We start from the raw sequence: 25,212 nt of genomic DNA, 5'->3' as shown, positions 1-25,212 counted from the left end.
ACCCAAAAATGGTACCAATAAAAATGTCAACTCGTCCTGCAAAAAACAAGCCCTCACATGACTCTGTCGGCCGAAATATGGAAAAATTATAGCTCTCAAAATATGGCGATGCAAAAACTAGATTTTGCAAAAAAAAAAGCGTTTTTTAGTGTGTGACAGCTGTCAGTCATAAAAACCCGATATAAATCTGGTATAGCTGTAATCGCACCGACCCGAAGAATGAAGTAATCTAATCACTTATACCATACGAGGAACGGCGTAAAAAATGAATAAAACCAATTCTTCACCTGCTACTGATTTGTTTATTATGTCTCCCAAAGATCGCAGTAAGGCTCTGCTCACATTTATCCTGTGCTCTGCGCTGAGCACTTACACCAGAGTTTCCACGTAAATCTCTGAAATACATGATTCAGATGGAACCCATGACGGAAGATTCCCTGTAATGAGGTAGATATAGGCACTGTGGATGCCGTCTGGCCTGTGATCCTAAGGTGTCAGTTTTTTTAGGCGTGCATAAAAGTGTGGTTGGCCACAATTTTGTGCACTTCTGAAAAAAAAGGACACCACTAAACAGAGGCCAGACAGAGTCCAGAGTAACTCTGCTGCCTCATTATAGTGAATGGATCCCGCAGGGGTTTCATCTGAATTACATCACTTGGAAATTTAGATGGAAACCCCGATGTAAGTGCTCAGCCTAGAGCGCCGGCTAAATGTTATGTAAAATGTTCCCAATAAAAGCTTCAACTCAGTCCTCAAAAAAAGCTAGTCCCCACTCAGGTCCATTATCTCTGAAAAATATAAGGGACTTCCAAGTTACTGGTAGCAGAAAGGCGAAATGGCCCTTGCCCCCCAAAAGAAATTCAGAAAATTTTGTGCTCCCAGATCCAAATGCCTCCCTCCCTTCTGAGCCCCACAATGTGCCTAAACTACATTTAGGGTCCACATGTTTGGCATTCCTGTAGCGATGAGAGCTTGCCTGATTTACAGGTGCATGTCTCCAGAAGCACGAGCTGGGCACAATGTACTGGTCACTACAGCATACTAGTCACTTCAACAGCAGTTTGAAATTTTCACTCAGCAACATCCACTGCTGCTTGTTTCTGGAAAAGACCCATGGAGTCAAAATTGTCACTACACTTGTAGATAAGCTCCCAAAGGGGTATAATTTCCAAAATGGGGTCACCTGAGGGGGGATTCTGCTCTTCTAGCACTTAGGGGCTGTGTATATGGAGTCCCCAAACTATTCTACAATAATTTGTTCTCCAAGAGTGAAATAGCGCTCCGTCCCTCCCGGATCTCGCCGTATGGCTAAGTGGTACGGTACAGCCACATATGGGGTATTGCCATGTTTAGAAGAAATTGTGTGACCCATTGCCCTGTGTGAAAATGTAAAATCTGAGAATAAAACATTTTTTTGTGGTAAAAATATAATTATGGTTTCTTCACTGCCCAATGGTATAAAGTTAAAAATTAAAAAATACTCGCTACTTCCCTAGATGAATTCCTTGAGAGGTGTAGTTTACAAAATGTGGTCACTTGTGGGGGTTTCTGCTGTTTCGGCATGCCAGCAACTCTTCAAATGTGACATGATATCTGCAACCTATCCCAGTTAACATAGCGCTCCTTTCTCTTCCAAACCCTGCCGTCATAGGCGGATTATAATGAGGGCAATCTGGGCGACTGCCCGGGGCTCTGGGCCTCCAGGGGGCCCAGGACTCCAGGGTGTCTATGGTCAGATTGCCTTCATTATATGTGCGGTGCTGCGGCACATACCGGCAGACAGTGGCGGGGGGGCCCCCGGACCGCTCCCCCAGCAGCTGCGCACGACCACTACTTCTTCTTCGGCCGGGCCAGCACTGCAGCTGTTAACTTCCCTGTGCTGGCCCAGCCGCGTCACAGCTAGGAGACACAGCCCTGTGCGCGGCCGTGTCTCCTAGCTGTGACGTCACACGACCGGCCTGCACTGCTGCACCGGAGAGGAGCAGGAGGACTGGAGCCAGTGGATGATGAGTGTGTGTGAGTGTGTGTGATTGTGTGTGTGAGTGTGTGTATGATTGAGTGAGTGTGTTTGTTTGTGTGTGTGCAGGCAGATATCATTGTGTGATGTCTGTATATGTATTTTTGTATTTCAAATGTGTTTATGCATGTATGTATATGTCTGTATATGTTTGTATATGTTTGTGTGTGCGTGACTGCGTGCGGCCTCCCGCTGTCTATACATGGCGCCGTGTGGCCTCCCACTGTATATAGATGGCTACGTGTGACCTCCTGCTGTGTATAGATGGCTACATGTGGCCTCCTGCTGTGTGTAGATGGTGCCGTGCGGCCTCCTGCTGTGTATAGATGGCTACGTGTGGCCTCCCGCTGTGTATAGATGGCGCCGTGCAGCCTCCTGCTGTGTATAGATGGCTTACGTACGGCCTCCCGTTGTATATAGATGGCTACGTGCAGCCTCCTGCTGTGTATAGACGGCTACGTGCGACCTCCTGCTGTGTATTGATGGCACCGTGCGGCCTCCTGCTGTGTATTGATGGCACCGTGCGGCATCCCGCTGTGTATAGATGGCGCCGTGCGGCCTCCCGCCGTGTATAGATGGCGCCGTGCGGCCTCCCGCCGTGTATAGATTGCTACGTGTGCTCAATATTGAGTCATACAATTAATGTAAGGCTATGTGCCCACGATGCAGAAATGCTCCAGATTTTTTTTGAGCGTTTCTGCATCTCCCTGGCAGAAAAAAATGCATGCGGATTTTACATGCGTTTTTCCTGCCAGGGACAAGCAGAAGTGAAGCATTCTTCACATGCATTTCTGCATGCAGGTTGACAAGCGCTTTCCAAGCGATATTAGCATCACTTGGAAAGTGCTTGACAACTTGGTCACACTATATAAATCCATGCAACCAGTATGGATTTATATAGTGTGACCGTAAAAGAATGGTAAAAAATAAAAAATAAATATATAATTACCTTCTGATGGCCTGCCAACGTCAGCGGTCGTGTGACCCGTCACATGACTAAATGACCATCGCGAGCTGCCGGCAAGCCAGGACGCATCGGATAAAGACACTGGGGGCCATCAGAAGGTAAGTATAATATTTATTTTTTATTTTATTCTTTTTTTACAGGTTGTATGGTACTCGGATCCGGAGGAGAGTCTCCTCTTCTCCAAACCTGGGTACCATCCGCACATTGAAACACATGGAATCCGCATGTACAGATGCAGTGATGCGGATTCCATGCGTTCCAAAGCAAGTCAATGGCGGCGAAAACGCCGCGCTTCCACAAAATAATTCCTAATTCTGCGGATTTTTCCGCAATGATAATCCGCAGCGGAAATTTCCGCAGCATGCGCACAGCACATGCGGATTATCATTGGGGAACATGGAGACCTTCTACCAAGCGTTTTTTAAGCATTTCTGCAGCAGAATTGCCGCTGCGGAAATGCTTAAAAAACGCATAGTGGGCACACAGCCTAAAAAAAAATATTATAATTAATATTGTGCCAAATTAAGTTCATGTGAACTATCACATGATCTATCACAGGGGATCATGTGATATGTGATACATCAGGTGTGTGTGTGGGGGGGGGGAGGGGGGCTCGCCTTCTAAACTGCCCGGGGCCCTTGCTACTCTTAATCCACCCCTGCCTGCCGTACACCAAAGCAGTGGTTTTCCCCCACATATGGGGTATCGGCGTACTCAGGAGACATTGCACAACAAATTTCATGGTGCAATTTCTCCTGTTAACCTTATGATAATGCAAAATTAGGGGATGAAAAACATTTTTGTGGGAAAAATGTGAAAATTTTATTTTTACGCCTCAATATTACAAACTTCTGTGAAGCACCTGGGGGTGCAAGGTGCTCACCACACATCTAGATAAGTTCCCTAAGGGGTCTAGTTTCCAAAATGGTGTCACTTGTGGGGGGTTTCCATTGTTTAGACACATCAGGGGCTCCCCAAATGCGACATGGTGTCCGCTAATTATTCAAGCAAATTTTACATTCAAAAAGTCAAATGGTGCTCCTTCCCTTCCGAACCCTCTAGTGCGCCCAAACAGTGGTTTTCCCCCACATATGGGGTATCGGCATACTCAGGAGAAATTGCACAACAAATTTCATGGTGCAATTTCTCCTGTTACCCTTATGATAATGCAAAATTAAGGGATAAAAAACATTTTTGTGGGAAAAATGTGAAAAAAAAATTTTACGGCTCAATATTATAAACTTCTGTGAAGCAGCTGGGGGTGCAAGGTGCTTACCACACATCTAGATAAGTTCCCTAAGGGGTCTAGTTTCCAAAATGGTGTCACTTGTGGGGGGTATCCATTGTTTAGGCACATCAGGAGCTCCCCAAATGTGACATGGCGTCCGCTAATTATTCAAACAAATTTTACATTCAAAAAGTCTAATGGCGCTCCTTCCCTTCCAAACCCTGCAGTGCGCCCAAACAGTGGTTTTCCTTCACATATTGGGTATCAGCATGCTCAGGAGAAACTGCAGTACAAATTGTGTAGTCTATTTTTTCCGGTTACCCCTGTGAAAATAAAAAAATTGGGTCTAAAGTAACATTTTTGTGAAAAAAGTTAAATGTTTATTGTTTTCTTCCACATTCCAAAAATTCCCGTGAAGCACCTGAAGGGTTAATAAACTTCTTGAATGTGGTTTTGAGCACCTTGAGGGGTGCAGTTTTTAGAATGTTGTCACTTTTGGGTATTTTCTGTCATAAAGGCCCCTCAAAGTCACTTCAAATAAGATATGGTCCCTAATAAAAATGTTTTTGTAAATTTTGTTGGAAAAATGAGAAATTGCTGGTCAACTTTTAACCCTTAGAACTTCCTAACAAAAAAAAATGTTGATTCCAAAATTGTGCAATTGTAAAGTAGACATGTGGGAAATGTTATTTATTAACTATTTTATGTGACATACCTCTCTGATTTAAGGGCATGAAAATTCAAAGTTTGAAAATTGCAAAATTTTCGCCAAATTTTTGTTTTTTTCACAAATAAACGCAGGTGATATCGAAGAGATTTTACTACTATTATGAAGTACAAGGTGTCACAAAAAAACAATCTCAGAATCAGTGGGATCCGTTGAAGCGTTCCAGAGCTATTACCTCATAAAATGACAGTGGTCAGAATTGAAAAAATTGGCCTGGTCACGAAGGCAAAAACAGGCTCTGGCGCGAAAGGGTTAATGGACAAGCAAAACACTTGGTTGTACACTGAAATGATCTTTAAGCTTGCTTATATATCATCATTATCAGCAGTGCATAGTCTGGTATAAACATATGTTGCCAAGAACAATGCTATTCTATGCACACAAAATGATCATGTTAACAATAATACTGTGCACATAAAAGTGCAGTTGGCCTGTCTAAACAGTCAATTACATGTCTGCCGATTGGCTTCATGTAGACTGTTGGAGGTTGCTTACAGGCCGCAGTTGGCCAGTGTAAATCAGCATTAGGTCAATATTTAGCTGATTTCTTCTCTGATTTGAGTTGTTTACATTTCTTTCTATTTCAGTTGGTCCAGACAAAAGGGTGAATTTTCACATCCACAACTCATTACTACAGATTTGCCTCTTCTCCAATATTTTGGCCTAAAAAATAATAGTGTCATTATAATACCCCCTGAATAAAAATATCCACTCTTGCTATGCCCTAAATCAGCTATATGTTGTGTCCCTGAATAAATAATTGCACTTAAATGTGTTCTCTTCAGAAAAAATGACCCCCACACTTATACTGTGCCCTCACACTATCCCTCACTCTACAGACTACCTTCCAATACTAAGCTTTAACTTTGTTTAGTTAGACCACTCCCTCCACCTACAATCAGTCCCTAGTATCTTCAGCTCCACTATAGGGAGCTTACTTTCCCCCATATTTGCCTATTACACACCCACACAGCCTGCGTGCCCATGTACTCCATTATCGCACACTCAGCTTTCACTCCCATTTACCCATGTATCACACACAGGGGTGGATTAAGAGTAGCAAGGGCCCCGGGCAGTTTAGAAGGCGCGCCCCCCCCCCCACACACACACACACACACACACACACCTACACACCTGATGTATCACATGTCACATGATCCCCTGTGATAGATCATGTGATAGTTCACGTGAAATTAATTTGGCACAATATTAACTATAATATTTTTTTCTAGGCTGTGTACCCACTATGCGTTTTTAAGCAATTCCACTGCAGAAACGCTTAAAAAACGCTTGGTAGAAGGTCTCCATGTTCCCCAATGATAATCCGCATGTGCTGTGCGCATGCTGCGGAAATTTCTGCTGCGGATTATCATTGCGGAAAAATCCGCAGCATTAGCAATTATTTTGTGGAAGCGCGGCGTTTTCGCTGCCATTGACTTGCATTGGAACGCATGGAATCCGCATCACTGCATCTGTACATGCGGATTCCATGCGTTTCAATGTGCGGATGGTACCCAGGTTTGGAGAAGAGGAGACTCTCCTCCGGATCCGAGTACCATAGAACCTGTAAAAAAAGAATAAAATAAAAAATAAATATTATACTTACCTTCTGATGGCCCCCAGTGTCTTTATCCGATGCATCCTGGCTTGCCGGCAGCTCGCGATGGTCATTTAGTCATGTGACGGGTCACACGACCGCTGACGTCGGCAGGCCATCAGAAGGTAATTATATATTTATTTTTTATTTTTTGACATTCTCTCGGGTCACACTATATAAATCCATGCTGGTTGCATGGATTTATATAGTGTGACCAAGTTGTCAAGCACTTTCCAAGTGATGCTAAAATCGCTTGGAAAGCGCTTGTCAACCCGCATGCAGAAATGCATGAGAAGAACGCTTCACTTCTGCTTGTCCCTGGCAGGAAAAACGCATATAAAATCCGCATGCATTTTTTCTGCCAGGGAGATGCAGAAACGCTCAAAAAAAATCTGGAGCATTTCTGCATCGTGGGCACATAGCCTTACATTAATTGTATGACTCAATATTGAGCACACGTAGCAATCTATACACGGCGGGAGGCCGCACGGCGCCATCTATACACAGCGGGAGGCCGCATGGCGCCATCTATACACAGCGGGAGGCCGCATGGCGCCATCTATACACAGCGGGAGGCCGCACGGTGCCATCAATACACAGCAGGAGGCCGCACGTAGCCATCCATAGACAGCAGGAGGCCGCACGCAGCCATCTATACACAGCGGGAAGCTGAACGTAGTCATCTATACACAGCAGGAGGCCGCACGTAGCCATCTATACAGAGCGGGAGGCCGCACGTAGCCATCTACACACAGCAGGAGGCTGCACGGCGCCATCTATACACTGCAGGAGGCCGCACGTAGCCATGTATACACAGCAGGAGGCCGCACATAGCCATCTATATACAGTGGGAGGCCACACGGCGCCATCTATACACAGCGGGAGGCCACAAGGCGCCCCCCCAGAGACAGCCGGAGGCTGCACGCAGTCACGCACACACAAACATATGCAAATATATACAGACAAATACATACATGCAGAAACACATTTGAAACACAAAAATACATATACAGACATCACACAATGATATCTGCCTGCACACACACACACACATACTCACTCAATCATACACACACTCACACACACACTCACACACACACTCACACACACACTCACACACACTCACCATCCCCCGGCTCCAGTCCTCCTGCTCCTCTCCGGTGCAGCAGTCGTGTGACGTCGTGTGACGTCACAGGTAGGAGACACGGCCCTGCACAGGGCCGTATCTCCTAGCTGTGACGCGGCTGGTCCAGCACAAGGAAGTTAACAGCTGCAGTGCTGGCCCGGCCGAAGAAGAAGTAGCGGCCGTGTGCCGCTGCTGGGGGAGCGGTCCGGGGGCCCCCCGCCACTGTCTGCCGGTATGTGCCGCAGCGCCGCACATATAATGAGGGCAATCTGACCATAGACACCCTGGAGCCCCGGGCAGTAGCCCAGATTGCCCTCATTATAATCCGCCTATGATCACACACACAGCCTTCATTTACATGTACCCTTATATCACACACACACAACCTGCACCCCATGTAGTCCTCAATTACATATACAGATAACGCTCATCTCATTTAACCCTCTATCACAAACACACAGTGCGCATCCCTTATTCACACATGCAGCTTGCACTCCCATGTGCACCTTTTGAAACCCAGACCTCATGTATTCTTTTATCACACAGCCTGCACCCTATATACCCCTGTATCACATGCACCCTGCATCTACATCAGAGGTCTCAAACACGAGGCCCGCGGGCCGCATGCGGCTCCTGAGGCTGCTTTATGCGGCCCGCAGGCACAGACCCCTTGACGATCCCGACCGGGTCCAGGAGGAGCCGCCGACAGCAGTGCTGCATTGCCGCGCAGAGACCGTCCCCCAGCACAGCATTTCCAATGCCAGCCGCCGGCCAATCAGAGGATGGGGCACATTACTGCAAGATGGGGACCTCCAGGATGGGGCATATTACTACAAGATGGGGACCACCAGGATGGGGCACATTACTCCGAGACGAGGACCAGGATGGGGCACATTACTACAAGATGGGGACCACCAGGATGGGGCACATTACTGCAAGATGGGGACCACTAGGATGGGGCACATTACTACAAGGTGGGGATCACTAGGATGGGGCACATTATTGCAAGGTGGGGATCACTAGGATGGGGCACATTACTGCAAGGTGGGGACCACCAGGATGGGGTACATTGCTCCAAGACGAGGACCAGGATGGGGCATATTACTGCATGACGGGGCCACCAGAATGGGGCACATTACTGCAAGATGGGGACCACCAGGATGGGGCACATTACTCCAAGACGAGGACCAGGATGGGGGCACATTACTGCAAGATGGGGACCACCAGGATGGGGCATATTATTACAAGGTGGAGACCAGGATGGGGTACATTACTACAAGATGGGGACCACCAGGATGGGGCACATTCACATTACTGTAAGATGGGGACCACCAGCATGGGGCACATTACTGCAAGATGGGAACCATGAGGATGGGGCACATTACTGCAAGATTGGGACCACCAGGAGGGGACACATTACTACAAGATGGGGACCATCAGCATGGGGCATATTACTACAAGATTGGGACCACCAGGATGGGGCACATTACTAGATGTTTGCCAGAATTACTATATGGTGCTATTTGTAAAGCAATATTACTGTATGTGGCCAATTGGGGGAAAGAAAATTTAAAAAAAAATAAATAAATAAAAAAAAATAAATAAAGCATGAAAAAATATTTTGACACTAAAAATGCTGTTTTATGTATAAAGTAAACACAAAAAAGTGCACGTTTATTATCGCCACATCCATAACGACTCAAGCTATAAAAAAATAAAATAAACACAGCAAAAATGTTCAGACGGTGAATACAAAAAAAAAATGGTATCACTAAAAATGCCACTTTGACGTGCAAAGAATGTGGCCCCCCAAATTCAAATTTTTTCCATGTGCGGCCCATATACCCAGCCGAGTTTGAGACCCCTGATCTACATGAACATTTCTATCACACACATTGTTCTATCAATGATCCGATCGCCATGGGACAATCGGGATTACGGCGGACAGGTGAGGGATATGGTTGTTTTTTATTTTTATTTTTGTTACAGGAGACTTAGGCTTCAAATGGAATGGGCGTTAGCTAAATATACCGTATTTTTCGGACTATAAGACTCACCGGATCATAAGACGCACCCCAAATTTTAGGGTGGAAAAAAGAAAAAAAAAATTTTTTATAAGATGGGGGTCCGTCTTATAGTCTGAATAGGGATCTTACCTGGGGGGGGGGCGGTGGAGCTGGGGTCACAGGAGGCAGGGTCCTTCAGGAAGCCGGCGGAAGATGAGGCATGCTGGTGGCTGGGGGCCTGGTGCCCTCGTACCTGGGGTGCTGGTTGCCTGGTGCTGGTGGCCTGGTACCTAGTACCTGGGGTGCTGGGGGCCTGGTACCTGGGGTGCTGGTGGCCTGGGGTGAGGTGATGGGGTGCTGGTGGCCTGGTGCTGGTGCCTAAGGGCTGGGGTGCTGGTGGCCTGGTACCTGGGGTGCTGGTGCCTGGGGTACTGGTGGCCTGGTGCTGGTGGCCTGGTACCTGGGGTACTGGTGGCCTGGTGCTGGTGGCCTGGTACCTGGGGTGCTGGGGGCAGGGGTGCTGGTGGCATGGTACCTAGGGTGCTGGGGGCCAGGGTGCTGGTGGCCTGGTACCTGGGGTGCTGGGGGCCGATGGCCTGGTACCTGGGGGTCTGGTACCTGGGGTGCTGGTGGTCTGGTGCCCTGGTCCTGGGGGCCAGGGTGCTGGTGGCCTGGGTGCTGGGGGCCTGGTTCCTGGGGTGCTGGTGGCCTTGTGCCTGGGGTGCTGGTGGCCTGGTACCTGGGGTGTTGGTGCCTGGTAGCTGGGGGCCTGGTACCTGGGGTACTGGTGGCCTGGTACCTGGGGTATTGGGGCTAGTAGCCTGGTACCTGGGGTACTGGTGCTGGTGGCCTGGTACCTGGGGTTCTGGGGGCCGTGGTGCTGGTGGCCTGGTACCTGGGGTGCTGGGGGCCAGGGTGCTGGTGGCCTGGTACCTGGGGTGCTGGGGGCCGATTGCCTGGTACCTGGGGGCCTGGTGGTCTGGTGCCCTGGTCCTGGTGGTCTTGTACCTGGGGTACTGGTGGCATGGTACCTGGGGGCCGGGGTGCTGGTGGCCTGGGGTGATGGGGTCTGGGGTGCTGTGGGCCTGGTACCTGGGGTGCTGAGGGCCTGGTACCTGGGGTGCTGGTGGCCAGGTGCTGGTGCCTGGGGGCCGGGGTGCTGGTGGCCTGGTAGCTGGGGCCTGGTACCTGGGGTACTGGTGCTGGTGGCCTGGTACCTGGGGTACTGGTGCTGGTGACCTAGTACCTGGGGTGCTGGGGGCCGGGGTGCTGGTGACCTGGTACCTGGGGTGCTGGGGGCCGATGGCCTGGTACCTGGGGGCCAGGTACCTGGGGTGCTGGTGATCTGGTGCCCTGGTCCTGGTGGCCTCGTACCTGGGATGCTGGGGGCCGGGGTGCTGGGGGCCTGGTGCCGGAGCCGGTGTATTTCTGTGAGCGGAGTGGCAGAGCAGAGTGAGTGGCTTCCGGTGGCCGCGGCCATCTTTCTGAAGCTGTGATCTACAGGAAAATGGCCGCTGGCTCGGCAGAGCACATGCGCCTGCTCCGGGGGCTATTTTCCTGTAGAGCACAGCTTCAGGAACATGGCCGTGGCCACCGGAAGCCGCTCACTCTGCTCTGCCACTCCGCTCACAGCAATACACCGGCCCCAGTTCCCGGCCAGGCCCTGCCCCCAGCCAGATACCGGCCCGCCTCACCTCTTCTTCCGCCGCCGCCCTGCGATCCCGCTCCACCACCACCGGTAAGTTGCATTCGTACCATAAGATACCCCCCCATTTTCCTCCCAAATTTGGGGGAAAAAAAGTGCGTCTTATGGTCCGAAAAATGCGGTAATTGTTTTTGGTAAATTAAGAATCATAAATAAAGGAGTTTGTGTCATTATTTCAAATAAAGTACTTTATTCTGTGTGTTTGGGGTTTTTCTTATAATTTTACTATGGGGTTAGTAATGGGGGTGTCTTATAGATGCCTCTCCATTATTAACTTGGGCTTCATGTCAGCTGCCAATACAAGGCTGACATGAACCCCAACCCTATTACCCCACTTGCCACCGCACCAGGGCAAGTGGGAAGAGCGGAGGCTAAGTGCCTGAATTGGCGCATCTTATGGATGCGCCATTTCTGGGGCGGCTGGGAGCTGATGTTTTTAGCCTCGGAAGGAGGCCAATATCCATGGCTCCTTCCTAGGCTATTAATATCAGCCTGCAGCTATCTGCCTAGCCATTGCTGGTTATTAATTATAGGGGGGGGCACGAAAAAAAAATTTGGGGGTCTCCCATTTTAATAACCAGTAAAGGCTAAGTATACAGCTGTGGGCTAATATTAATAGCCTGGGAAGCTCCATGGGTATTACCCTTTTCCCAGGCTAGAAACATCAGCGCCAGCTGTCCGCTGTCCCTCCGCTGGTTAATAAAATTTAGGGGGATCCCAAGCCATTTTATTCTGAAATGTAATCATTTATTAATTAATTACATGTACAGTAAGCTATAAACACAAAGTACTGATTATATATCTCACTCACATATTTCTATCTATCTATCATATCAGCCTATCTATCTATTTATCTATCCGTTTATGAATCTATCGATCTATCCATATATCCATCAATATACAGTATGTATCTAGCTATTGAACCCTTTCTACGCCCGGGTGGCGAGCATTTTTATTGTTATATGGTTTCCCATGCTGGTATGTGCTGCCCCCCTCCTAGTATTTCTGCTGCCCCCATCTGGTCCCCAACATCCTATCCTGTTATGCATGGCACCCTTCACACCCAATCCTGGTATGCATGGAACTCCTCATCCCCAATCCTGGTATGCATGGTACTCCTCATCCCCAATCCTGATATGCATGGTACTCCATATCCCCAATCCTGATATGCATGGTACTGCTCATCCCCAATCCTGGTATGCATGGCACTCCTCATCCCCGAACCTGGTATACATGGCACTCCTCATACCCGAACCTGGTATGCATGGCACTACTCATCCCCGAACCTGGTATGCATGGCACCCCTCATCCTCGAACCTGGTATGCATGGCACCCCTCATCCCTGAACCTGGTATGCATGGCACCCCTCATCCCCAAACATGGTATGCATGGTACCCCTCATCCCCGAGCATGGTATGCATGGCACCCCTCATCCCCGAACCTGGTATGCATGGCACCCCTCATCCCCGAACCTGGTATGCATGGCACCCCTCATCCCCAATCTTGGCATGCATGGCACTCCTCATCCCCAAACCTGGTATGCATGGCACCCCTCATCCCCGAACCTGGCATGCTTGGCAACCCTCATCCCCAATCCTGGTATGCATGGCACCCCTCATCCCCAATCCTGGTATGAATGTTCCCCTCACCCCCAATCCTGGTATGTATGGTACCCCTCACCCCCCAATCCTGGTATGTATGGTACCCCTCACCTCCCAATCCTGGTATGTATGGTACCCCTCATCCCCCAATCCTGGTATGTATGGTACCCCTCATCCCCCAATCCTGGAATGTATGGTACCCCTCAGCCCCCAATCCTGGTATGTGTGGCCCCCTCACCCCACAATCCTGGTATGTATGGTACCCCTCACCCCCCAATCCTGGTATGTATGGTACCCCTCACCTCCCAATCCTGGTATGTATGGTACCCCTCATCCCCCAATCCTGGTATGTATGGTACCCCTCATCCCCCAATCCTGGTGTGTATGGTACCCCTCACCCCCCAATCCTGGTATGTGTGGCCCCCTCACCCCCCAATCTTGGTATGCATGGTACTCCTCACCCCCCAATCCTGGTATGCATGGCACCCCTCATCCCCAATCCTGGTATGCATGCCACCCCTCATCCCCAAACATGGTATGCATGGCACCCCTCATCCCCGAACATGGTATGCATGGCACCCCTCATCCCCGAACCTGGTATGCATTGCACCCCTCATCCCCGAACCTGGTATGCATGGCACCCCTCATCCCCAATCTTGGTGTGCATGGCACTCCTCATCCCCAAACCTGGTATGCATGGAACCCCTCATCCCCGAACCTGGTATGCATGGCACCCCTCATCCCCAATCCTGGTATGCATGGCACCCCTCATCCCCAATCCTGGTATGAATGTTCCCCTCACCCTTCAATCCAGGTATATATGGTACCCCTCACCCCCCAATTCTTGTATGTATGGTACCCCTCACCTCCCAATCCTGGTATGTATGGTACCCCTCATCCCCCATTCCTGGTTTGTATGGTACCCCTCATCCCCCATTCCTGATATGTATGGTACCCCTAACCCCCCAATCCTGGTATATGTGGCCCCCTCACCCCCCAATCCTGGCATGCATGGTACCCCTCACCCCCCAATCCTGGTATGCATGGCACCCCTCATCCTCGAACCTGGTATGCATGCCACCCCTCATCCCCGAACATTGTATGCATGGCACCCCTCATCCCTGAACATGGTATGCATGGCACCCCTCATCCCTAAATCTGGTATCCATGGCACCCCTCATCCCCGAACCTGGTATGCATGGCACCCCTCATCCCCGAACCTGGTATGCATGGCACCCCTCATCCCCAATCTTGGTATGCATGGCACTCCTCATCCCCAAACCTGGTATGCATGGAACCCCTCATCCCTGAACCTGGTATGCATGGCACCCCTCATCCCCAATCCTGGTATGAATGTTCCCCTCAGCCCCCAATCCTGGTATGTGTGGTACCCCTCAGCCCCCAATCCTGGTATGTGTGGTACCCCTCACCCCCCAATCCTGGTATGTGTGGTACCCCTCACCCCCCAATCCTGGTATGTATGGTACCCCTCACCTCCCAATCCTGGTATGTATGGTACCCCTCATCCCCCAATCCTGGTATGTATGGTACCTCTCATCCCCCAATCCTGGTATGTATGGTACCCCTCACCCCCCAATCCTGGTATGCATGGTACCCCTCACCCCCCAATCCTGATATGTATGGTACCCCTAATCCCCCAATCCTGGTATGTGTGGCCCCCTCACCCCCCAATCCTAAAATCCTAGTATGTATGGCACCCCTCATCCCTTTCACTCTGCACACATACAAAATAATTAACACTTATACTCACCTTTCTTCCCTGTGCTCCAGCACTGCTGTGTACTGTTCTGCCGGAGGCTGGGGGAGGAGTGCGGCACCAGAGTACGTGCATGCCCATACCGCGCTATCCGACGCCATTGTGCTGAAGACACACTGCAAATGTGTCTTCAGTAAAATTACGCCACATAGCGATATGCGCATGCGCCGATTCCGACGCCTCACTCCTGCCCCGGTCTCCAGCGAAGAGAGGCGCGACGGGAACGCAACTCCCGGTCAGGTAAGTATGTAAGTATGGCGACGGAGATCGCGGTATGCGTTCATTGTCTACGCATACCATGATCTCCGGCACCATACACACTCCTCTTACCTGTAACGGATCCATGCATGCTTCTGTCTGGAGCCAGACTGCTCAGGAATGTCGCGCTTGCGCAGTCTATAAAGGCTTCAGACAGAGACACGCATCTCCCGTTATATGATAGATAGATAGATAGATAGATACAAGGATAGATGGATAGATAGATAATTTAAAAAAATTGGAGGCAGCACACCATTCTGTGTAAAAAAAAGTGCTGTTTAATGGCCCATCATTGTGACGTTTCGGTTCTGTAGTGAGAACCTCTCTCAAGCATTACAGGGGTGCATATGTGAAAGGGAGATGTGTGGACATTGCTGCGGTATCAGCCTCCGGCCACAAGAGGTCTCTGTTGCCTCTGAAAGTGACTCTATGGTGAACTTGGTGGTGTTTTAGTCAGTGAAAGCAGGTAGTGAGGATAGGAGGCAGATTGTGGTGCTGCCTCCAAAAAGCTCTGTGTGTACAGCGGGCTGGGAGCGGAAGAGAACTTTGAGCAAAGGAGAAGCTTTGCCTGTGACTCCTACCAGAGAGAAAGAATCACTTTAGGGGGATGAATACGGTTGGATGCAGAGTTGGATTCCCCCCAAGGTATCTGTGTGACGTGAAGACCCATCAGCTAGCCTGACAGACTGAAACTGCGCTCCTGTGACAACTCCAGATCCTCTCCTCAGTCTCCCAGCTAAGTGCCCGATCGGATGATCAGACAGCTTCTTCAGAGAACAGTTAATGGCCGGTAAGTCCTGAGCTCAGGCCGCACCACAGGGATCCCGATGCATGCATGCATGCAAATAGCAGGAAGAGTTTGGCGCCAAACACAGGTTCTCATTTAGTGACATTGTTTGCTATCAGTTCTGGGTGAACCTTAGCTAGAGACTTTCCCCTTTGGTGAGCTTGTGTATAGATAGAATAACAGTATTGTAAATGTAGAGTGTTGTTAAGTTTGTGAACTTTTGCACTGCAACCACTGCAGGGGCCGCCTCGTGCACCCATCTGATTAAATTATTGCCCCGGGTAACACTTGGTTACCGCATTAGGCGGAACCTCTGGTTAGGCAAGTTATAGTTCATCTGTTAGTACATCCTGGTCCTGTCAGTTGTACAGTGCAGGGGTCCTAGCCATCCTGAGCTAGGTGTGTGAAGTTTATTTGTGTTTCTTTCTTGCATTGCCGGGGCAACCCAGTTTCTGTTCTTAGTAAAAAGGTGTTCCCCCAACAAATTGTCTGCTAGTATCCTTTGTTCTTGGCCCGCTGTATCCTGAGAGAGACCTCCCCGGTACACGGTCTTCACATATATGAGATATTTAAGCCATCTGAATTATTAAAAGTGTTTAACATCAATTACATAAAAAAGAGCATACCACAGTCTACAGAAATGACATGCATATAGTGAATAAAAAGTTCATACTAATACCAATTTTATAAAGTGCAGACAAATAAAACATCATATTTGTATTATAAAAAGTCAATTGGCAATCAAGCATCAGTTGTATTTCATCCATAATTCAATGACTGAATTCTATGCACACAAAATGATCATGTTAACAATAATACATGTGCACGTGTTCAAATATAACAACACACACCAATATCGGCGTCCTGCTATCTCCACAGCACGTCAGAACAGAAAAAACGGAGAAGGCATAACAGAAAGAGTGCGTCTCCTCGCACTTGCGCAGAAGGTACTATTAGACAACGATTCCATCTTCAGTGAGGGCATCGGGTAATCTTCACTACGAATGCGTCAGACAGTGCTGACTTCAACTCACGATGTTCAGGCAAGATCCTGCCCTCAAAAGAAGCCGCATATTTGCATCCTGAATGACTTATTAGTGGTATCAGCAATATAGGAAATTATCCCATTCATATTATAACAGAGCATTGGTGACTAATGTGAGGACTTTATTACTTCATTTATTCTTAATCTACATTGACTTATAATGGCAAGAGGATTAATCCAATCAAGCAAAAACACCCCCATTAGCTGGGGTTGGTAACTCACTACAACAGGAATAGGGGGAGTTATGTATCCTATATAGGACACAATTCTCAACCCCAGTTCTATATTAGATATAACATCCTTTTCTGCTATATCACTTTTTAAAGGGACAATGTCTTCAAATCACCAGAGTCACTATTTGAGTCTAATCTCTTTTTAAAATAAATGAAATAGAAAAAATAAACAGAAAAAATAAAAGAAATAAAAATAAAAAAGGGATGGTGAGAAATTCTCAAATAATTTAGCAGCATATATATTATGTTCATTCAAGAATGGGTTGAGTCATGAATCCTAATTTTCTAGGTAAAGTCGTATTCTTCATATTATCTATAAAGTAAAGAGAAACAAATGATTAATTAGATCAAATAACTATACAACAGATAAAAGTAGATAAAAGAGACAAGCCTATAATGGAACAAACAAAGATCATAGCAACTTACTCATAAAACAGTGTGTATTTTGAAATCTACGTTTAAAGCCATTTGGCTTAAAATGTATCCACCTAAATTCCTTTGTTTTCAGTAATTTTACTCTATCTCCCCCTCGTCTTAGTGGGGGTATATGATCAATGATACGAAATTTAAGATTCTTCTCAGTGTGACCCAATTCCACGAAATGTCTTGAAAGTGGCAAATCCAGTCTTTTTCCAGATTGTATACCTGTGATGATTCACATGGATTTTAAAGTGACACCCACGTACCATAGCTTGCAGGGACATTCTAACAGATAAATTACATAATCAATGGAACAAGTTAAATAGTATTTAATAAAGAATACTTTGTTTGTTACTGGATGTTGAAAGCGATCTTTTAATTTGTTAATACAATTAACACACCCAAGGCATGGTTAACAACCTGCTCTACATCTGCTGGTTAGGAAGGTCTGTGTGGAAGATTTTTTTGACTTTATATCTGAACGGACTAGTCTGTCCTTAATATTTCTCGAACGTTTACACGAAATGTGAGGTGGTAGTTATCAATCTCAGACAGACATGGGCGAATGATGTCAAACAAACTCAATTATTTCACTACTCTCCTCACAATATGTAGTTATCATGGGGATTCTATTTATCCTCCTCTTGTTCGTAGTCATATTTGTGAGTAGACTCTCGCGTTCAATGTTATTCAATTTATGTTCCCATTTTTCTATTCATTTTACGGGATATTTTCTCAGTTTAAATTTTTTAGTCATTTGCTTAGATGAAGTTTTCAACGTGTCCTCATTACTTAATATTCTTCTCACTTGTGAGTATTTACTAAATGGAAATGCCTCAACCATTTTTCATGGATGGTGCATGTCATATCTCAGAATGTTATTTTTGTCTGTAGGTTTAACAAATATTTCAGTGGCCAATTTTTTATCTTCATATGTAACTAGTACATAGAAAAATTGGATCTCTTTTCTTGAATATACAAATGTAAATGTAATGTCCTTGTCTAGATTATTGAGAATAGTATGAAAACTCTCAAGCTCCAAGATTGTACCAGAGGAGGAAGATGTCAACTATGTACTACCACCACTTCAGTACATTAACAAAGTGGTGGGATATATACACAAGATCCTCCTCCATAACTGTCATGACTAAATTTGCATACACCTGAGCCATATTTGCCCCCATAGTGGTCCCCCTTTGTTGCATGAAAAATTCATCTTTAAATAAAAAATAATTATTCTTTAGAACAACCGCCAATAATCTCAAAACAAACTCTACAGAATCAGATGCATAAACTGTTTATTCCAATTTTTTGCGAACCTCAGCAAGCCCTGTTTTATGATCAATTGATGTGTATAATTAAGTCGCATCAAATGATGCTAAAATAATCTCTTGTTCCAATTTAATCTCTTCAAGATTACACAAGAAATCCGTTGTATCCTGTATAAATGAAGTAGCTTGTCTAGATAATGGACCAAGAATTTTGTTCAAGAAGATTCCAATGTGAATGAATATGGAGTCCCTACCTGACACTATCTGTCATCCAGGTCATCGAGCTAATCTACCACAGGTGTTTGATTATGTCCTCCATGCTGCTGAATGTCACTCGCTGGCTGGCGGCCTTTACCTAGAACATACAACATTTTCTGTAGCAGCTACATGTGTTCCTGGATCGTTACCCGCATTCTCCACCGCCTGTGGTAGATTAGCTTGCTCTGCTGCTCTGAGAAGTAGATGCATAACAACACTGTCTCTTTAAATTTCTTGGTGGTTTATTTAAACACAGCATAAACCTTGGTAAAGTTCATATAATAAACATGGCCCTTCTGGCATAACAGTAAAGAAAAAGAAAAAGGTACAGAGCAGTCTTAACATCGGCCGAGTCCGGACACTCAGGGTTAACAACACCCAGTCCAGGTTTAGCACAAAGCACCAGCTTCTCTCTCTCTGGAGCTAGCATCTTCATACAATAAACACCCGTGTCAAAAGACTGGCTATTTATAGCTCAGACCACACCCTGGGGTGGAGATATGGTGAATGACCTCCCACCCGCACTATGGTCATTCACAAAAAACCCAGCCCTTTTAAAATGGTGGTTTAACCCCCCAGCCCATAACATGCTGGAGAAAACTTCCAGGTCTCAATTCACTGAAGCTAACAGCCACAGTGAAACATATCTTCCCTCCAGTACTCTGCCAGTGACTTTGTCACTACATATACAGTATGTAATATATACAGTGGGGAAAATAAGTATTTGATACATTGCCGATTTTGCAAGTTTTCACATCTACAAAGAATGGAGAAGTCAGTCATTTTTATCGTAGGTACACTTCAACCATAAAAGACAGAATCTTAAAAAAAAATGCAGAAAACCACATTGTATGATTTTTACATAATTAATTTTCATTTTACTTCATGATGTACAATAAAGAGTTATATTGTGGTACCGTGTTAGCCAGAAAAATCGATGTAAATACTTTTATGCCCAAAAATTACACAAGTATTCTCGGAGTGATACCTTTATTGGCTAACCAGAAAAATATATATATACAGTACAGACCAAAAGTTTGGACACACCTTTTCATTTAAAGATTTTTCTGTGTTTTCATGACTATGAAAATTGAACATTCACACTGAAGGCATCAAAACTATGAATTAACACATGTGGAATTATATAGTTAACAAAAAAGTGTGAAACAACTGAAAATATATCTTATATTCTAGGTTCTTCAAAGTAGCCACCTTTTGCTTTGATGAGCACTCTTGGCATTCTCTTGATTAGAGATGAGCGTTGTTCGACTCGAACTGTTCGCCAATCTCAAATTCGAGCTGTTTTGGGCGGTGTTCGAGCCGTTCGGCGAACACGAACGATTTGAGAAAAATTCGGCTGTTCGAGGTTATGTTCGATAACTGTTCGTGCACCAAAATCATAACTGGATTTTTTCTCAGTAATGATGAAAATTAATGTTAATACGCAGTTTGAGTGTACAGCGGGGTGGGGGGAGGGGCAGGGGATGGATCTCTGCAGGAATAATGAAGATCTCCATTTTTTTTTCTCTTTCCCGCATTTACAGTGGGGAGGTGCAATCTGTTCGCTCCGTGTGTGCGCTGCTGATAGGCTAAGTGCTTTTTTTCACACAAGCAAGGGCATGTGTCATTGGCAGTGTATGTCACATGTCCTTGCCCTATAAGACCAAGCCATTTTCCCCGTCGCCACCATTTTCTCACTGCTGCAGCTGCGTGTTAGACGGCACCGCTGTTGCTGTGTGAGCTATACCTTGTTAATTTCAAGCCAATTTTCGCACAAATCTACAGATAGCTTGGGAGTAGGGAATAGTTGTGATTGCAGTCCTTTTAAGGACTAGGTTACAGCATTTCCTACGACTTTTATCAGGCAGGTCTGTGCTCTTAAATAGATAGGTTGTGGGAGTAAAGACTAATTGTAATTGGAGTCCTTTTCAGGACTAGGTTACATCAGTTCCTATCAGTTTTTGCCAGGCAGGTCTGTGCCAGTGCTGTGCAAGTTTTTTTCACAGCATTTGGCTGAATCTAGCAAAGCTAATCCTTTTTGGCCTATTGCAGAGTGTGTTAGTCAGTGGAGTAGCCTATCTGTGTTGCAAGATATACCACCTGTGTATAGAATACCAATTTTTTTACTGCACCTAGTGAAGTAAAATCTTTTGGGCATAGCATCATTCTATTAGTCCATCTCTACTGACCTCCATCAGGTTGCAAATTGAATATAATTTTTTTCTGCATCTAGCTCTGAAAAAATATTTGGGCTTCTAGCAGTGTGTGGGACTTGTTCTATTAGTCCATCTATACTGACCTCCATCAGGTTGCAAACTGAATATAATTTTTTTCTGCATATAGCTCTGAAAAAATATTTGGCCTTCTAGCAGTGTGTGGGACTTGTTCTATTAGTCCATCTATACTGACCTCCATTACGCTGCAAATTCAAAATAATTTTTTGTCTGCATCTAGCTCTGAAAAAATATTTGGCCTTCTAGCAGTGTGTGGGACTTTCTCTATTAGTCCATCTGTACTGACCTCCATCAGGCTGCAAATTAAAAATAATTTTTATCTGCATCTACCTCTGAAAAAATATTTGGCCTTCTTGCTGTGTGTGGAACTTGTTCTATTAGTCCATCTATACTGACCTCCATCAGGTTCCAAACTGAATATAATTTTTTTCTGCATCTAGCTCTGAAAAAATATTTGGCCTTCTAGCAGTGTGTGGGACTTTCTCTATTAGTCCATCTATACTGACCTCCATCAGGTTGCAAATTAAAAATAAATTTTTGTCTGCATCTAGCTCTGAAAAAATATTTGGCCTTCTAGCAGTGTGTGGGACTTTCTCTATTAGTCCATCTATACTGACCTCCATCAGGTTGCAAACTGAATATATTTTTTTTCTGCATCTACCTCTGAAAAAATATTTGGGCTTCTAGCTGTGTGTAGGACTTGTTCTATTAGTCCATCTATACTGACCTTCATCAGGTTGCAAATTGAATATAATTTTTTTCTGCATCTAACCCAGCCAATAGTGTTGGCCTAATACCACAGTTTGGCCACTCAGCTCTGCTCGGTTCCCATCCATTGTTTTTTTGTGCAAACAACTCCAGAGTTGTGAATTAGTTAACCACCAAAATGAGTGGAAAAAGGCCTGCTGCTGATGGAAAGGGGAATAGGCGTGTTGGGAAGGGGAAAAAAGGTTGTGTCCGTGGGGTAGGTGTTAAAGCAACAGTAACATCTGCAGAAGAAAGACCATCTTCCAGCCAAACTAAAATGTCTACTTCTTTTAGCGGACAATGTGATAAGATCCCTTTCTTACGGCCATGCCAATCGCTACAAATTCCAGATGAGGCACAAAAACAGCAGGTGCTTCAACGGATATCAAGTGCTCCTTTAAGTGGGCTCTCCTCCACATCAACTTCAACATCACAAATACTCCAGTCCTCAAAGGTGTCACCCCAATCGCACTTGCTTCCTCACAGCTCCCAAATCTCCAGCTGCCCGTCTGAGTATGAGGTAGAACAGATGGTTGAGTCTGCAGAGCTGTTTACTCATACTATAGCCTGGGAATCAGAGGTCGACTCCAGCGCTTCTGTGAATCCAGACGAGGAAATGATCTGCCCTGATGCCCAGAATCTTTGAGTCGGATCCAGGACCAGACACAGAAGGTTCGGACCATAATGTAGACCCTCATTCCCAAACTGTAACTCCTGTTGGTGGAGACAATGAGGAAGACGATGATAAGACTCAAATACCTGATTGGAGCGACAACTTTAGTTTTTTGTCAGGGCAGGAACAGGTTGGCTCTGAGGACGACGGGTGTGATAACGCACAGGGTGATGATGATGAGGTTGGAGATCCCACTTACTGTCAACCCACAGTCAGCCAAGAGATGAGGTCAGCAGAGGAGGTGGAGGAAGATGCTAGTGACGACGAGGTCAGGTTGCGCCTTCCTGGACAGAGACGTAGTACTGGAAGCACGTCAACAACTGCATCCTCAAACACAACTCTGCCTCTCACCACAAGTCGTGGTGGCTCTTCAGGTCGCATGGGTGCTAAGCCTTGCATAGCCTGGGCATTTTTTCAGATCGATAAAGATGACCCAACTCGTGTTATCTGTAACATTTGTCAGCAAAAGCTAAGTAGAGGCCAAAAAATACATATTTTGAGTACTTCATGCATGAACCGGCACATGGACATGAAGCATAAGTTGCAGTGGGAAGCTCAGTGTGCTACAATGCGGCCTAGCCGGCCGGGCCAACCACCGTCTGCCATATCTTGTGCATCCGCGGCCTCTTCATCCTCTGTGACTGGGGGGACAGCAGTCACACCTGTTTTGGGGCGCAGACCTGCCACCTCTTTACCCGCAACAGCCAGCGTGATTGGCAGGTCATCATTTTCTTTGGAGGTGGTAACACCAGCTGGTGTTGAGCGCTGTCCGACATCGATAGCACCACCTTTGGATCAAGGCAACCTAACATGTCCGCCTGCATCTTCCTCACAGACCGGCAGTTTGCCGGGGACACCCTTACCCAACCCCGTCTAAGCACAATAGCCAGCCCTCGGTCCCTCAGATGTGGACAAGTAAAAGACCATTTCCTCCTAGCCATGAGAAAGCTAAGAGGTTGAATTTCACCATCTGCAAGCTCTTGGCTACAGAAATGCTGCCTTTCCGCCTGGTGGACACAGAGGATTTTCGAGACCGTATGTCCGTCGCAGTGCCCCAGTACCAGATGCCCAGTCGGCACTACTTCTCAAAGAAAGGTGTGCCTGCGCTCCACCAGCATGTCGCACACAACATCACCGCTTCTTTGAGAAACTCTGTGTGTGACAGGGTGCATTTCACCACAGACACTTGGACGAGTAGGCATGGACAGGGGCGTTACATGTCGCTGACTGGGCACTGGGTAACTATGGTGACAGCAGGACAAGGGGCTGCTGTCCAAGTCTTGCCGTCCCCACGAGTTGTGCGTCAATCCTCTTTATGTCAAAGTTCCTCCACTGCGTCTGCCTCCTCAACCTCCTCTCGGTCTTCCACCTGCACCCAAAGCCTGTCTGGTCATGCCACAAGCTTTCTAACTGCGCAGAAGGGATCCTGCACACCTCCTTACTATGCTGGCAGTAGGGCTCAACGTCATCAGGTGGTTTTTACTTTGAAATATCTGGGAAATGTGAGTCACACAGCTGAGGAGTTGTGGTCAGCTCTGGAGAACCAATTTCATGAATGGTTGTCTCCACTGGACCTGAAACCAGGGAAGGCCGTGTGCGACAATGCTGCAAACCTGGGTGCGGCCCTTCACCGGGGCAATGTCACAAACGTGCCTTGTATGGCTCACTTGTTGAACCTGGTTGTCCAGCAATTTTTAGCCCACTATCCCAGACTAGATGGCCTTCTGCAGAGGGCACGGTCGCTGTGTGCTCACTTCCGCCGTTCGCATCCCGCAGATCAGCGACTTACATCTCTACAGAAGTCGTTGGGTCTGCCACTTCACCGGCTAAAATGCGATGTGCCTACCCGGTGGAATTCAACTCTGCACATGTTGCAGCGACTGTGGCAGCACCGACAAGCCCTGGTGCAATACGTTCTGACGTATAGCCTGGGCCAACGAGATCCAGAGGTGGGGCAAATCACGCTGGAGGAGTGGTCTCAGATCAGGGACCTATGCACCCTTCTGCACAGTTTTGAAATGGCGACGAAGATGTTTAGTGCTGACGATGCCATTATCAGCATGACTATTCCGGTGATTTACATGCTGGAGCACATGTTAAACAGAATTCGGAGTCAGGTGGTGGCACAAGAGGAGGTGGAGGAAGTAGAGGAGGAGGAGTTGTATGCGGAAGGGCTAACATCTGCAAGGTCCAGACGGTCGGCAGCACCAAGGCGGCAGGCATGTGAGGGTGGGGGAGATGGTTTTACCAGGGCGCATGGTAGCAGCCAAACTAGTGAGGAAGGTGCAGGAGCCCAGGAAGAAGTGGAGGACGAACTGATGGAAGACTCATCAGATGAGGGAGACCTTGATCACATTTCTGTTGTGCGAGGTTGGGGGGAGAGGACAGAGGAAGGTAGCATGATTGTTACCTCGCCACCAACACAACAGGGACTTGGTGCTCCTGGATGCGCAACACACATGAGTGCCTTCTTGCTGCACTACCTGCAACATGACCCTCGAATTGTGAGAATTAGAAATAATCCTGACTACTGGG

The sequence above is a fragment of the Phyllobates terribilis genome, unplaced genomic scaffold (genome assembly GCF_046119375.1).
Source record: "Phyllobates terribilis strain yellow unplaced genomic scaffold, ASM4611937v1 Scaffold_1__5_contigs__length_1240528914, whole genome shotgun sequence".
NCBI classification, from domain to species: Eukaryota; Metazoa; Chordata; class Amphibia; order Anura; family Dendrobatidae; genus Phyllobates; species Phyllobates terribilis.
The sequence above is the reverse complement of the archived record's forward strand: the minus strand, read 5'-3'. Positions refer to the sequence as shown.